Source organism: Sinohyriopsis cumingii, chromosome 17, assembly GCF_028554795.1.
Source record: "Sinohyriopsis cumingii isolate HCF-2022 chromosome 17, ASM2855479v2, whole genome shotgun sequence".
Taxonomy (NCBI): Eukaryota; Metazoa; Mollusca; class Bivalvia; order Unionida; family Unionidae; genus Sinohyriopsis; species Sinohyriopsis cumingii.
In genome coordinates this window covers 67,986,538-68,002,431 of record NC_142977.1, presented here as the reverse complement: position 1 = coordinate 68,002,431, position 15,894 = coordinate 67,986,538, and positions in this window count along the sequence as shown.

Sequence of the window (15,894 nt, the reverse complement as noted above, 5' to 3'; positions counted from 1 at the left end):
CCTATCAAGGAAATTCGTTTGGAGATACATTAGATGCAAATACATTTTTATATATTAAATACACACCTTGGAAACACATAGTTCCATACATTTGTAACTAGAGTCTTAATACTTTCGGCTTCATTATACCTATATCTATCTATCTATCTATATATATATATATATATATATATATATATATATATATATATATATATATATATATATATATATATATATATATATATATATATATATAATGATAACTTTGTATAGCGTCTATTCTTTAATGGTAGATTTAATTTTCTTCTATAATACATTTCGTAAACTTCGATCTGTATAACATCATTTCATCTACGTTTGCTTTTTATCCTGTATTTAATTTCCGTTGACGTAATCGCATATAGACTTTTGATGCGATTCAATGAAATCAGGTTCAGATCCGAAAATCCCTGTTTGGCATCACAAAGCTTGAAAACCTGTTTCAATGCTGACAAATGTTCTATTTAGTGTTTTCCGTATGGAAATCTAATTTGTAATCATTTTGTATTTGATGATTAGGTATTTAAATCTGTGTAAAACAGTTTAGTGGTCGGATCACTATAGTTGAAGGATTAGTGTGTACGCTCAAACATTTCTTTTACATCGTTGATTCCTTTCAGTGTTATTAATTTATTAATCATTGGATCATTTCTAGTACCAATGTAAAGGAGCCAAAAGTATAAATGCAAATACCGATTAAAAATTAGCACCTTATTGTTTTACAGCGCCAATTAATTAATTGCACATCCATATATGATTGAAATACAAGACTGAGAACAATGACTACCGTGTAATTGTCTTTTTTACCATTTGTTGAATTTTAAAGACAAAGTTCCTTTTATTAGATATGTCATAAGATTCTGAGTATTTTCTTTTCTTATTTGTGTACATCGTTAACGTGTCCCACTTTATACATAAATTATAACACATTGGATCATTTCTAGCGACAATTTAGGGCAGACAAAAGTATAAATGCACACACATAGTAAAATAAGCCTCGTATATTTGTGCAGCTGCTCATTAGTTAAAACTATTTCGATCAATTGTCTTATGCTGTACGTCCATGTCAGACTTAAGTCAAAGACCAAGAGAGATGACACCTGTGTAAATATTATTCTAACCATTTGCTGAAGGGTAATGATGAAATGGGTTTAGTTATACCTGTTGTAAGAACGTAAGATAACATTTTCCTTTCTTGTACCTAATGTTGACCTGTTCTACTTTATAAACAAAGTAACAATATAAAACGAGCGCCGATTATAATCCAATGATGTAATTGATCCACTCAGATAAACAACATTACCGTGATCTGAAAGAAACTACTTCATGTGAAATTCAGAATATGAATCATTCAAAGTGTACAGTTAAAGACTTTCATTTGTTTAGCACCACGTATCAGGATAGCATATTTTCCTGCGCATATCACTGCCGCGCAAAATGCAAAGTATTCTGTAGCATTGAAATTATAAATTCACTACAGTGTGAAATGAGTGAATACATGTCGACTTCTTTAAGGAGTCAATCGTTTAATTTAGGTGTTAAATATTAAATGAACATTATGTACTTATTGCAGTTACTTCGAGATAGGTGTAATGCATTAAATAACAATGATGTGCTTTTAACACGTTCTTCGAGTTAGGTGTAATAGTCAATGAAAATTTTGTACTTATAATACGTATATCAAGTAAACGTATTTGACTATAAAATATTAATCTTAATAAGTTAAAATTTGTACTTAGGATGCTATTTAAAATAAATTTCACAGAAGAAATATATAATCGTAGTAATACGTTCATTTATAACATCATTTTATACTATTTTTATATTAACTCTAACCAGTGAGATAAGTTAAATCTAATTACTTGCGTTATATGTAGAAGGAAACGTCTTAAGCACGAACATGAAAGACATACCAACTACAATACTGATTCATATGAATAGCATTATTGGGTACAACAATACTTTTGAATATGTCAAAGGACGGTGTGTGTGTGTGATTTTGATTTTGAACGTAGCTTTAACAATTTGTCAGTCATATCGCTACGATGTCTGCAGTGTGGCAGTTTATAGTAATGTCTAGCACTGGGACATCATGCCGCAGACATGTAACATGATGTCCCACTCAGTCACATTATCCTGACACCAGGCCGACCAGTCATAACACTAACCTCTTAATGCTTAGTGCCATCCGAGACAGCTGTTAGTACCATTTTTGTAAGTCTTTAATATGAGTCGGCTGGGGATCGAACCCAGGACTTCCCGCATCTGAGGTGGACGATCGAACAACTAGGCCACCGAAGCGGTCATGTCAAATGACAAACATATACTTTAGTAACCTTCAGCTTGACTGAAGAAAAGTACATTTTTAAGTAAGATTTTGTTAATGAAATTGTATAAATGGTATCAGCACTTCAGAGGTTAAAGTATCGATAGGGGATTTATTGGCCTTTTGGTTGTTATTGCTACTGCTGCTTTTCATTATCGTTGCTGTTTTCCGTTTCTTTCAAAGATGCACCAAGTCGATTTAGCGCTCTAATAGTATTCTACTTAGTTCTGTCCTGACTGTAACACGTAGCTAGATAAACCATCATGATAGAATGTGTTGAAAATTCAAATCGTTATCCACAATGCAACAAAAGGCCATTTTACTCATACTTCATTTACAAAGGCCACACTCATAACATAACTATATCTAACTAATACTGGCAGATTGATTCGTTGCAACCAATTAACCAACTAATTTCCACTAAATATATTGCATTATGATCGTGTGCACATTATTTACCGTACCTACATTATGTGCACAATCTAGTAATAATTTTATTGGGAGACGAAAATATATAGATATGTATTTCTACATACATACATACTACATACATACATGCATGCAATAAATTCCAAGGTTATCTTCCTATGCTCGTATGTATAAATTTGTATATTTCGCACTCGAGATACAAATAAATCGATTTTTTGCTGAAAATTCAATTGAAAACACACGACTAACAGGCTATGCATATTGTATGATGATGCTATTAATAGGAAAAATACAATTATTTTCTATCTTATATATATATATATATATATATATATATATATATATATATATATATATATATATATATATATATATATATATATATATATATATATATATATATATATATGGAAAATAATACATAGATTCGGCGAATTCATGACTATTGCAGATAACGAAGTGGAAAGATGTGGACATTAAGGTTAAATATTACGTTTTTTGGTAACAGCTTATTTCAGAGAGAATGAAATTAATAGCAAATTAAAATCCATGTCAACAGAAGTTGGAACTTGTGTTCCACGAGATATTGCACTGGGACCAAAGTTGTTCCCTCATCATTTGTGCAAACGATGAACCAGAAACAGCTAAATGAGTTATTTACCCCCTTGCGGACCATGCGAATGTATATATTCATCTATCAAAATAGGATTAAATAAATGTACATGCAGAAAGACTTTGATTCTCTTTTGTTTGTGCTGTTTTGTAACGAAATTGACATTTAAAATGAATGCACATGGGAACCAATCATTTACATTCCCATCAGGGCATACACGACATGGTGTATTGTTTTTGATAAGATGTTTATATTAATGGGCGAATTTCAGCACATATAAAGACAATATACTGTTTGGTGTCATCAAAGCGTTATTGTGCTAAATCTATAAACGGAATGTTTTGTTGCTGTACAATTCATTAATGTGGCCACATATGTAGAATGTAATGTGTATCTGGTCAACTCTAATGCATACTCAGTATTAAATACTAGCTATTAACAGCCTTCAAGTGTAGACGTTAGAAAAGAGATTTGATACAATCCTTTACATGTCTATCGAAGACTGACAAAGTGGGCAAAGGTACGTAGAAAGAATAATTTCTTTTTTAAATGAAGGCAGGAACAAAACACAAACTAAAAGATGACGAGAAGAAGATTATGCAAAAATTCATTAATGATTGAAGCAAGTTAGATTAGAATCTAATTCAGCCAGAACGTGCTCGCACTACATAATCATGAAAATAGTCTCCCAAGTGTCAATCAAAATACATTTATTCACTGAGTTCATATGATACATACTATGGTGTATTTTTTGCTATCCTGCTAAGTTGTGCAATGGAAATGCAAACATTTCACGGTACACTTTGCGTTTTTTCTTAGTTTTGAATTTGACATGAAAGAGTTTCTTACTGATAACGGATTACAATCAGAACATCTCTATTTCAGTGGATCAATTACAACATTTGATTACGTAAACTATTGTTGGGTATTTTTTCTGTGTTTATACATTTGGTCAGCTCAACGGTTTGTCCATGTAAAGAAACTGCTAGTGTATCCTCTAAAGACAGGTATAGTAAATGAACACTTCGTCATTTCACTTAAAAAATAGTGAAAACGACATATATACCAGAATCTTTGTTCTCGATCTTAGACTTAAATCTGACATGAACGTGCAAAACATGACAATTGATCTAAGCAGCATTTTATAATTGGCAGATGTAAAACCACATGAGGCTTATATTCCATTAGTGCTTGCTGTTTTAATTTTGTCCACTCTAAAGTGTCTCTGGAAATGATGCAATGTGTTGTAATATCTTTATAAAGTGGGCTAGTTAAACGTTTTATACGAATAAACATTATCTAATCTTAATGTTTTCCTACAATAAATAATACATCCCATTTCGTAATTACACTTGAATAAGTGCTTAAAAAGATATTGACACATCTGTTACTGCTCTTGTTCATTTGCTTTATTTTAAATGTACAAAAAATAACAATTGATCCAAATAGTATTTACAGCCAGCTGTAAAACTACATTAAGCTTATTTTCCATCAGGATTTGCTTTTTCCTTTTGTCTGCTAAAAACTGCCTCTAGAAATGACCCATCGTGATGTAATGTCTATTAAATAAACTTATTTTACTCAAACGAATGCAACGATGCAAATACTTGTCATGAACACACACACACACACAAACACTCACACACAGACACACACACACACACAATTCCTACAACTATGAACAGACGCTAAATCTTTTATAGATATATAGATACATAGATAGATACATAGGTAGATATTTCAACGTGTGACATTATCTGAAGAACTCCCCAACAATAGGACGACTTGGTAGCCTGTGCTCATTGGACAAGGTTAACTGCACAATCTCCACGTCCTGTCCGAAGTCGCTTCCACGTTGTCCACAGATGACGTGAGAGGTTGTGACCAGGAGGAAAGACAGATGGCACAGCTACAAGAGAGTGGTTTACAACATCTGCTGAAAGACATCATGTCGAAATAGCTGTCACATTATCCGCCAACGAACCTAACAAGATTGGCCGTCTCGAAGCCAAGCGGACAACTGTATGTGAGGTGATGTCCATGTATAGCGGAAGTTTCTCACTGGTATAGATCTTTGCTAACATTTTTGTGATTATTAATGACGCTGCAGATGTCGAGGAAGAATGTTTCCGAGTACCGGTAGCCATGGTAGAATAGTTGGACGTAGTGGTCTAGAGATTGTGCGAATTGTTGTGTTGAGCTGGACATCAATTAACTTAGTATGGGATGATCGAGCCCAGACTGGATATCAATACTTGACTGTCGAATAACAGAGGGCCAGTGCTAATGTCTTGAGTTTCTGAGCACTAGTGTCCCAGGTTGAGGCGGTCAGTTTGTGGAGTAGGTAGATTCTAGTGCTACGTTTTGGTGGAGTTTTCTTCAGGTGGTCGCCTATGAGTCTGATGGCATGTGGAATCGAGAACAGCAACTTGCCAATGAGATACAATCCATTACATATCAGGGGGCCTGGAGTGGCCGAGTGGTCTAAAGCGCTCACCGTTCCGGATCACTGCCATCTCACGTCTGTCTGCGTGGGTTCGAGTCCAAGGCTCTGCTAGCGTGGTTACTTAGGAAAGCCTGCCAGTAGCTTCTCGTTGGTCGGTGGTTCTTCCCTGGGTTTTCCAGGGTTAACAGGAACAATCTACACTGTCTAGGAAACTTCCAGTTAATGTGAAGTCAGATAGGCGGCTGCTGATATCATTGCAGATGAACGACTGTTTCATATTCTCCAGTTTGAATATTGGGTCGCACAAACAAAATGGAGACCTAGACAAGCTCTTTGTAAATAGAACCAGCCATTCCAGAGGCGTAATCAAAATCAATTGCATTTAGTAGGCTGTTATGACAACCCATTCACTGCAAAGCACAGAGATTCCAATCCCACAGCTGAACTCATTATCCTAAATGACGATGCTCTTGTCTCAATGCTACTACTTGGCCCTGAAATAACATGCAGTGAGTATGTAGCATACATCTTCCTACCATACATGATTTCGTCACTGCAGATAGCGAGCAGCACCGATGCTGTTTGCGATGAATATCTCTCGTACAGATTGAAAGCAGGTGCACAAATCCAGAGTAGGAAGGGAGTTAAGGGACGTGTTGATCCTATCCGGCCCCAAATTATCAAGCGTTTTTTTTACATTTTTGACAAAGAGCCTGAGTCGTTCTCCTTCTTTGCCATAGACAACAACAATCCATCTACACTTATAACTACACTATGAAGCCTTCTCAGCCAAGATATGGCTCAGATGTCTCTGCATGCAATTCATTGAGTATACACGAATCCTCCTCCACGTAAAGCAAGGTTTTGGAAAGACACAGTGAGACAAATGTGGTCATTATAGCAGTTACATTAGCCAAGCGCATGCACATCCCTGTAATGTGGGATGCTATCGTCACTTTGGAAAACGTTCGATTCTTAGCATCGCACGAATTGGCCCTAACAGTGGATTAAGGGATGACAGGCTGATCCACTGAAAGCAATGGTTCTCATTGTACTGACAAACATGTTTATTGACCAGGCTACTACAGAAAGCATTCAACAACACGTGTTCCCTTGTTTTTATTGTGTTTCTTCAACAACAAAAATATATGTGGGCAATCATGCCAGCTGAAATTGGTTTTATTATCTTACAGTACTTGAAATAAATTTGACTGCTGGTATTCAACAAAGAATTCTGCATGATGGCATGAATTTTGAAGTTAGTCTTCATACGTGTGCGGTTATCTATAGGCGATATGTGACTTTATTGCTTACAGTCCGAACTAAGACCACCATAGCGAAGATTTACTTCTGTACGTGCACATGGACATTTTGTTGCTAGCATGATGTCTAGTGTGTAGTGATCGAAGATACCTCTTGTTCGCGATTGGACATGTGCAGATGCATCGATCACCGATTGTGCCTTTACTTTATGCGTGACTGTACACAATCATAAAGGCAGCAATTGGCACTAATAACGCACCGTACCTAAAGAGAAGGTTGTTCAACAAAGAGGTATGGACGATGGGGTAATTGTTGATGTCACTCTTAATACGTTGACCATTATCTATTACCAAAATATGGCTTCAAACTACAGTATACAGTTTGAGCAGAGACGACTATAACAACAGTGAACATCCGTTTAAACTTATGCGAGAATGCCAATGCCCCACATTAATAGCTTAGAGGTGTGCGTCCGTGTGCTATCCCATCCACCCCCGTCCAGATCCAACAAATTTTCATATCACGCTGCTCATAATGTACCTATACCCAAAACTGAGTTACCATATTTTAGCCGAATGTAGTTGGCGAGATGGAAGATTGTTCAAGCCAATTAACCTAAACGGCAATGCCGTGCTATCTAAAGAAATCTCTCGTATTATAGGTGAGCGTTGAGTGGAATATTAAAACAATCATTGCAGCCTGCACTTCACTTACCCATAAGATCGCAGTGCTAAGATGGCGGCCTCATTGATGTTGCCGAAATTAACTTAGCCGACGACGTTCCATAGTGATCTTGCCGAAACATAGCTACGAACAATCATAAAACATATATATAAGGCCCTACTTTATAACTCTGTGTGGACAAGAACAGTTAACGAGTATCCTAGACAAAACTAACTAATATCCACCCACGAAAATAAAATACGGACCACCGCTCGCAACGTGTCTAATTCCGTTTTAGCTAAGAGCAGGAGCTCTTGAGGTAAAGAGTGTAGAATGCAAGCCAGCTGTACAGCTGTCGCAGTTTTTTCTGCACTCTTTCAAAATATGACAAGCAAAGATGGGGAGAGGTGGACTCAACCATTTTCGATCTTCAGACCCATTTTTCATATTTTTCACGAGACAAAATCTAAATGTGTCAAATGTAAAATTCAAGTGGCATCGCTGTTAGTCGTTACTGTCCGCAAACAGTTAAGTAAAAAGTTTCAAAGCTAAATCTCTCTCTCTCTCTCTCTCTCATTGTGTAAATGTTACCCATAAACACAAGTATGGTATAAACAATCAATGTTACCAAAGAGGCAATGAAACCAGGAACATTCCCAAGAGCTAGTACCAACGACATGCCGGTTCCTAAATAGTTCGCGCATACAGGAGTTTCCTCTTTGATTCCCGTTCCTGAAGCATTGACTTATTTCCCATCTGATAGAGCGAGCTAGCTAATTCTAGGCGGTTGGTGAACATGTCAAAACAAGTAAGCTCGTAAGTTCGTTGCGGCAAATATACTAATACAAAATTGATCGTTTACCAAGCAAACTCCCCCTTCCTATATTACTTGATCAACCTTTTGTTCTTTATCAAAGCGATGTAAGCATTTCGTTATATTCTAGCGTAATGTACATAGAGCAAAACAAATTGTAGAGACTACATATATGGATTTCGTTTTTCAGTATCATTCCATTCTTTCTAATTTAGGTTTTGGACAACAGAGATAAGAATACAAAAGTGTAACTAATCTGTGGAAGCTCTTTTAAAGATTTTAATAGTTTTATCCAGACATTTGATGTCACTCAATTCACATCATAGCTAAATTATGAAATCACATGTAGAATTCTAAATGAACCCCTGGTTCGATGTTATCAAGACTGCGTATCAACCACTAATGACATTACGCCTTCAAAATATACAATGTAATTAGTAGTTGTAAGTACAATACTTAGTAAGATGTGTGAATCATTCGCAGTTTTATCTGCAAAGCAAAATTATATAATTCTTTCATTCCGATTTATTAACATAAATAGCCATCCTCATAGAGATGTGAATTGACATAGTTGTATCCTTAACAACTGTCTGTCGAATGGTGATTATAATATGTATTTGCCTGTGTCTGTGTGTGTGATTTGGATTTTTAATGTAGCTTTATCAATTTTCAGTCATATCGCTAGGATGTTTGCAGTGTGGCAGTTTATAGTGATGTCTAGCACGGGGGCACCATGCCATAGACATGTAGCATCATATCCCACCTAGTCACATATCCTGACGCCAGTCTTTTAATACTGAGCACCAAGTGAGGCAACTGATGATACTATTTTTTGTATGCGTCTTTGATATGACTCAGCCGGGTTTCGAACCCGTGACCTCCAGTATCCGAAGGACGCTTTTAATCTAAGGCCACCGGAGCAGTCGGTGATGAGAAAAACGTTGAACATAAACGTTAGCGTTAATAATAATAATAATAATAATAATAATAACATCCAAAGCTGGCACAGTAGCCTCTAAAGCGTCTACGAGAAAAAGAAGTGTTCCTGTTATAGTAATAATAGTAGTAGTTATAGTAGCAATAATAGTAACAGTATTAGTAGTGATGTCATTGGTCTCGTCATAGCTGCAAAACTGACTAGTACAACCAGGTGGATAAATTACAACAAGTAAATAAACTAAAATCACTGGTGTCAGCATGATAGTGTGTCTTCAATTAAGATCAAATACTTCAAACAAATGTCATCATCAATCAAGAGATCGAATCATTCTGAGATAGAAACAGAGAGTCAGCTGCTGTGTAATTCTCATAGTGATGCATCTATCCGATTGCCTCGATAATAAACTGCATTTGGCTTGTTGATATGCAGTGAAAAACCACTTTTTTCTCTCTCTAGTTGTGTGCGTGAGTGTTGATCACTTAGGAACCGAAAGTAGAATATATTTTAGTGTTGAGAATAGCTGTATGCATGTTAAACGTACTATCACGTTTGCTCTGACTTAAAAAGCAAATAGTATAGGAAATTGATATTTATAAGTACCCACCTTCTTCTTATGGCGTAGGTGTAACATAAATTTAAATAATTGCATGGAGTAGTAATTTTCGCTGCAAATATAAACCTCACGCTGAGAAGCAAAAACAAACACCACAACAGAAAAAGCATATGATAAATGAATGAAGAAAGCATGGGTTAACAGCACTGTAATAATTTGATTCTTCCAATAAAAACAATTACCCGTATATGCCATTCACATTTGGAAAATGGTTCCTGTTTTTAAGAATCGAAATAGTTTGTGCCCAATATTCATATACAGCAGCTGTGTAGTTTTGACATTGAAACGTTATATATTTTACTCTTCCACATTGTAAAACACACATGGACTGGCTATTAATGAAGCAGATGGATTCGTTAATTAAATAACCTAATTATTCAATCTGTTCTTTCCCAATATCTCATCATTTTGTTGCATTACATTGCTCATTCGAAATCATGTTTGTGCATTGAAAATACAGACCATTCCCTTTTATTATTGCTTTGATGGTGATAGTGGTGAGGCGGTGATGGCTAGTTTGTTTTTCTTCCGGGGGTTACATAACATTTGTCAATGTTATTAATTTTTTCAATTCCTGAAATAAATTCTATCAAGCTGTTTGATACCGGTTTGCTTTGAAGCTGTCATGCATGAGTTGGAAATGTAACAAACAGACTACCAGACCGTCTTCAATGAGAGCATGCTATACAATTATAATTTTGTCTGTTTTGGGGTTTTAAATTATGTTTCATAATGGGTGGAATATCCAGTCTTGTTCTTCAGTCATAGAAGAGTATAATAAAAAAGAAACATATATGCCGTGAAATGCTTTCCATTGACGATTTCTACCTGTCCATATGAATTGGCGAGAACGAAATAATTAAGTCTGAGCAATTACAGATTGTCCTGCTTGTTAAGGTATTGCTTTTAACAAAACGAATGAGATAATAACTATTTCTTCCAATTATTTTATTCTGACGTAACACGTGTTAATTACCTAAAATTTTAAAAGTATTAGGTTATATTAAATTTTAATTAATTTCTTGCTATCATATCAAAACGGATGCTGGTTTGATCTGAATGTAAAATGGAATTACGTTATGTGAATTAAATAACGAAATTGATTCGGCGCGTAATATTCATCAATGAAAATCTCCAAGTTACACTAAATAACTTACCCGCAGCACGAAAGTCCCCAGCTATAACTGTTATGATAGTTTTTTTTAATCATGACCTTCTGTTCATCTCTTGCTAAGAGAAGGGATTAATCGTGAGCTACCAAATGTCTTTGCCCATGGTTAGAGAGAGAGAGAAAGAGAGAGAGAAGAAGGACTTCATGCTCTCTAACAAGGGTACCACCAATAATCGTGTAGATACTTCTACATCGTGGGGAACAAGGTAAGGAATCGCTGTAAGGAGAATACAGAGCTATTCTGGAGGACGAACTGTTTATTTATATATTTAATGCTACATTATAAAATAATTTATAACGCCTTTATATTTAGAATACACGAAATACATATAAACGTACGTTTTTCCATCGACCTTACCAACTTCATTTTTATAATTCCTGCCTTTTAGAATGTAATACAGATAGTTAAATCTCACTTAACTTCAGGAAAATTACTTTCAATACAGTTGAATGAAAACTTACTTTTAATGTAACTTAGAGAAAATTTCAATCTTAATAATTTTACTTGAACGTTGTATTCTAATATAACAGCTGCATGAGAAACAGTGGGTCGTCTTGAAGATGAACCCTTGCATTAACTTGACGCCTTTGTACCCACACGTCAGTATCTCTTTGAAGTCTGGAAGGATGAAACATAATAAAAGCAAAGTTCTTAATAGCATGTGCCCTTAGAATAAAAATGGCTTTAGCAATCTTCATTGTGTCATTTCACTGCCGAAGATTCAACTTTCAACGTTCTGTGTAATCATATTTTATTGTAAAGTTTTCAAAACATGTGCCCATTTCTCAGCGGTAGGTTCTAAGGTCGGCTATAAAATACCATTCGTTTTATTGATATCTTGTAATATTTGCTTGGTTACCGTGATGGGAGTTTCACGAGGCTATGAGTAGTCATTAAATCTATTCTCGGACATTTTTATTTCTGGGTTGCTATTTTGCAAAATTAATAGGGATGGAAGGTTTGTACTCTATATTGTTTAAACTATTTTTAAAATATATTTCCAATATACAATGCCTTCCACTTCATTACTTATTTTAATCCAATTTATATGTTTGAAACTTTTATTATAATGGTTCAAATCAAATATAAATTAGTTTAAATATGGCGTGATCTTTTGATACCAACTGGTTTAAATTCGTTTTAATGCCTTTTTGTAATTTGATAAGGACTAATATAATAATGGTTTACAATGGCAATATGATACATTGGGTAATCGTATATGATTCACCTAGTTTTGTTTATTTGCATTTCTCTCGCTATGTCCTACCATCAAGCAAAACATCACGTATAAAACTCAGATTCCAAATTTAATATTACTACATTATAGGTTAAACATTTGAGAACATTTATGTTTTAATCCAAAAAATGCAGTGAGAATGTAATCTGCGACAACGTTGAATTTACCACGAATACTAACGGATTTCTGATATTCATCTCCACCATGCTGATATACTTTTCTCTACATATATATCCCCAGTAAATATTTCCAGACGACAACAAGGTCGATGCTACTTGATCAGCACACTTAGATGCGTTTGCTTCCACTTTGTGTCCAAACGGTTTACTGAAAATAGTTTTAAACGGTTCAACAAATTTCGATCTTGAAAATTATATATTGTAACAATGCAAATTTAAACTTTTGACTATAGCTGCCTCGTGGTTTTGGACTCATACTAATCGAGATAAACTTTGTTCAAATGTTGATGCCCTTCTTAAATATTTCTATGAAACGATGATTTTATATGCGGTAATATTCAACAATTTTGTTGAAACATGAACCGATAACAACGGGGGAAAAACACAGATACTATCCACACAAACACACTCTCAACCATCCACACCAATGTTCGCGAACGAATACAAACACACAGCTACTATCCACACAAATACATACTCTACTATCCACACAAAGGTTTGCGAACGCATATAAACACACAAATACACACAACTATCAGTGAAGTCGGTGAGTTGGTGTAGTCAAACTAGGCCACACTCGTTTTAATTGGCAATCTGAATAGTATATTTTATAGAGTATTGGGGTAACCCTGAAAAGGTTTTTGTTGTGGACGGGGAGTTATGGCAATCTTTTATCGTGCAAGATTGCGTCGCAGTCAGAATCAGGCTTACCCACATGAAGAGTAGGAGAACTCTTTCCTGTCTACACAGCAGTCGAAAAATCATGTCTGGCTCCTGATGTTGCTGATGCTGGTCTCTCTGCTTCTGAAGCATGTACTTCTCCGTCCACTCTTCTTTCTCCTTCTTGATTTCCTGTCTGATGACATCTTTTATCAGCTCTTCGGCTACTTTCAGCATATGGACATTCTACTTCTCTTCAGGTCTGGATATCAGACTTTGCCTGCCACGATGCAAATACACGTAGGCTTCGTTTAGTTTACCTAAATTCGAAGACATAGTCATAGGTGGACGTGTCGACAATGGATGATCAGACTGTAGACTTCTTCGCTTTATATGGTTTGAGGACGGAAGTAATAAAAAACATTTCTACACTTTTTTTGGTCGTAATACTATGGAGCTGATTTTAGGGCGAGAAATAGAGAGAAACCTAGGAGCATGTCTAATGATAAAAATTGAAAACAAACTTCAAACATCTTACAACCAATAATTACCCATAAACATTTCTTCAAAGAAACAAATAATTTTCAAACATATAAAGTATTTTGGCAAGGTTGACAATTTTGTGAAGTCAGGCTAGACTTACACTGATGGAAGTCATTGAGCCATTGATGTACCTAGTTAACAGCAAAAGATAACCATAATGGTCGCAAAACCATCGATCTAGTTTTCCAACGTTTGTAGAAGAGTGACGATGAAAATAAGTCACAAAATGTTTTAAAGAATATCCAAGACTACGTTGGTGAAGAATATAAACACATTATTGTTTACACACCATTTAATCTGTGTCTTGTAATTTCAAGGTATTAAATCGTGTCGTCTGGGCATGTCTTCTCATAAATTCGATGATGACATCTTCCAAAGGTCGCAATTCATATGAGTCCAAATACTCCACACAACCGTCTAAAGGAAAGAAGACGGCTACACATTGTGTTCCTGGGAGATGACTGTCGTCCGTGTTGATAAATAAGCTTGATGGTCTTGAGGTTTGCGATGAGGCAGCTTATGTTTCGCACACACGACATGATTCCAAGAAGCAGTGAACGAACTGTAGTTCAAACTCTAATAAAATTTCCAGGTATCTATTTTTGTGGAGTTGTTTTTGTCTTGTTGTTTTCTCACACATAATGAAAAGTTATCAATTGAATCGTTACGTGATGCTTGAAAATCTCTGACATGTAGCCAATATTTCGATTCGTCTAAGCCCTCTGCGCCAAGAGAGCTTCGATATGATAGATCCATAGAGCCATAACTGGAAGTGAGGATTGATCACGCAAGTCTTTATACCACTGATGAAACACGACTTCTTCCGAGATGAGACTCCAAGCGTCGTCAGGATACTTGTCCCATTTTATTTCCTGACTCAGCATCTGGCATTTGTCGTGTTGGATTTGACTGGGACGATAGTTTTGACAGCCATATAATCTTTCTTGATCAATTCCGTAATTGTTTCTGCTAGGTGTTTAGCAAAACAGGAACGTAAATTTTAATCATTTTTTGGCTATCTAGACTTCATCACTATGTCCTCTTCGTCTTTGGTTTTGGGTTCTACTTCAACGGTATCATCCCATTTTACTGCCATTGATTCTCCACTTTTCAAAGAGGGATTACAGGGTTCCGTAGTTTCAAATAGTCTTGAATGACCTCTCTCCAAATGTTGATTTCTACCGTATAATCGAAACAGTCATACAAGATGACGTTCACCGTGTTGTTTACGGGTATTGGCTTTGCAAACTAAGTTCCACACGAATTTGGCCTGATTTTATAGGGTATAAATGTCCCTCGTCGCTGCATTGGTCTGGAGTGAAATCGAAGGCCCACAAAGTGTAACCTTCTGCGTAATCCCCGTACGTAATGCCGTGAATGGTGTTTGGCTTCTAACTGTCCCGTGGCTTCATACAAAGACAAGGACTTTCTCTTGTAATACTTCTCGTCACAAAAGTCAGGTTCGATAGGACTGGCACACAAGGCTTTGCAATCTTGACTGTTTTCGATCTTGGACACGTTGTAGTGCTGAAACTGAAAAAGGATTTTCCTCGAATAATCTAGTAAAGGCTGAATGTTTGACGATACCAATGAGCAAACGTTTTGGTAACTGTCCTTGGAACAAATGATCTTCGATCATCGATTGATGTCCAGTGGGAATAGTAAAATGTTTTCACTTCCACGCGTCATATCGGATAATTGGTTGTCGTTCTGCTCAAATTGTGAATGACGTCCGTTCCCACTTTAGGTAACACTTCCACGCGTCGTACATAAAGTCTGATATCTTGAAAAACTGTTTCATAATAGGCAGACTCAGATATTTAATGGAAGTTGGCACTGCTACGATTCAGTCTCAGGATGACATCCAATCCGTTCAGCAAATACTTCTCTTGCAGGAACCTATCTAAATGAAAATGATTCATCATATCTAAAATTGTGTTGGGTCCTTTGATTTTGTTTTTTCGGATGTTGTATC